Here is a 2,225-nt window from a genome sequence, read left to right as displayed (position 1 = left end):
ATTCCTGGTCTCTATCCTCTTGGGAGTTGTCAGTACAAAGTTGCCTTCAGCTCCTCCAAGTCATGACCTTCAACCGTCTCTCCAGATAGTGCTAATTGTTCATTGGAAGAAAAAAACACACACCAAGTAGACATTCCTGTCATCTATGATCATTTATACAATGGCAAGAATGGTGTGGATGAATGAGGCCTCATTGAGGAAAGAAGACTCGATTCCAAATGATTCTAGGGTGCTCAGCTACAACTTGTAGCTGACTCTTAGCTGATGACAAAATACTGTCCCTGTACTGTGGGGGTCTTCAGTAAGCATATAACCACCAATTGGGTCTCCCTTCCTGACTCTTTCTGGGGCTTACAGGATTTCTCTCCTCTAACAGAGGGGCTATAAGTGCTCACTTTTGCCAAGTCATGCCACTACCTAGCATAAGAAAGAAAATAAAATCTTTGTAAATATAGTGTCTATGGAGAAAAATTATGAATGGTACAGGCCCATTCTCTCCAAAAAGCCTCTCTACCTGCTACAGCTCTTGAAGATCTTTCCCCTTTAACTTTGTCTAGTATCTGTAGTCTGCTATATTCACTTGGAGCAGATAGAACTGAGGTGACTCGGATTATTAATTACCTAGTGAACTATCTAGCTTATCGTCTAGAAAAAAAAGATGATAGAATGTTGAGTGACTAAAAGGCACAATCCTGAGAGAGCTAGAGATCAATTTTCTCATTTAATAGGTGAAATGCAAAAGGATTGGAACTTACTCAGTGCCATACATGAAATAAGGGATAGACCGAGGCTGTACCCAGGGCCAACAACCTTTTCATAAAAGTACTCCCCTAATATTAGGGTGTTTGATTGATCATACAACATGATAGTTGTGTATTAACTATGGAATCGGAAAGATCTAAGTTCCAATTTCAGTTCCACAATTAAATAGGCCATGTGACCTTAGGAAAAATTTGTTGCCTCTATCAACCTCATTTATAGAATGGAGATTATAGCAGAATCTTATTCATGGATGTATTGGTGAGGATGAGTTGAAATCATGTGTTTAGAATATTTAGCACAGGGCTTGCCCTATAGCCAACACTCCATCATCCTCATCCTCACCTTTGTCATCACAGCAAGTGTTTTCGAGTTTAGAAAATTCTTTCACAGACATTTAATCTTCCCAACTCATACGTGGCTTTTGGTGGTGGGTGTTAGTCACATTTTATAAATGAGGAAGTAGGTTCAGAGGGACATAAGACTAGATATACACATCCTGTTAACATGAAAACACAAGGACAGGTCTTATGACACCAAGACTTGTGCTCCTCTCCACAGTTGGTGATGTCCCCGTTAAGATTTTAGTTTGCTAACTGAAGGCTTGGCATGTATATAATTGATGCCGTTATTGTGTATTCATTCATCTCTTTCCATCACATTTGGTTAAAAATTCTTAGTGGACAGGTCCTTATTTCAGACATTTTAAGAAACCACATACATATGGTTTGGAGTTGAATTCATACTTGTTTTCTATGAATTCTTACTGACAGAGACGATGTTGTAAGACACAGGGGAGATGTGGTGAAAGCACTCATGTCTAAGTAACCTATGACTTCTATGCAGAGGACAGAAAGAGGCCCAAATGAGAGCATAGGTCAGATGGGTGGAGTGAGGCAGGAGAAATCATTGGTTTGGGCTCATTATTTGCCCTTTATAACTTTGATTCTGGAAAAAAACCTAAACCAAACCAAGACCAAAAAACAGTAGAGAAAAGAGAAGAATACAAAAAGGACAGAGTGGAGCACTCTCTTCAATAATTCGAAATGCCTGAAGGAAATGTACTTTTACCATAATATTAGTAAAAATAACATGTTTCTCTGCTTTTTGTTGGTGCAGCATAAATGATAAGAACAACTTCTAGTTAACCAGATTTTGACATGAAGTTGAAATTTATATAACTTTTTCTTTTCTCCAAATGGAAAATTTTCCTTTGAGGCCTGAGCCACAGATATATATATAAAAAAATCTTGTTAGAAGAACTGAAAATGAAGGCCCGTGTTTTAGAGTCTTTGGATAAGAGCGGACGATGCCTTTGGAAGAGAAAAAAAGGTAGTACATGCAACATTATACTGGTACCTTGATGGGGTTTGGCTTTTACTTAAAGTATAACTGGTCACCATTGAGAGTTTTTAAGTAGCTGAAGAACATGATTCGATATGATATTTTCAAAGATTTTCATCTGG

Source organism: Rousettus aegyptiacus, unplaced genomic scaffold, assembly GCF_014176215.1.
Source record: "Rousettus aegyptiacus isolate mRouAeg1 unplaced genomic scaffold, mRouAeg1.p scaffold_m13_p_5, whole genome shotgun sequence".
In the NCBI taxonomy this organism is placed as follows: domain Eukaryota; kingdom Metazoa; phylum Chordata; class Mammalia; order Chiroptera; family Pteropodidae; genus Rousettus; species Rousettus aegyptiacus.
The sequence above is the reverse complement of the archived record's forward strand: the minus strand, read 5'-3'. Positions refer to the sequence as shown.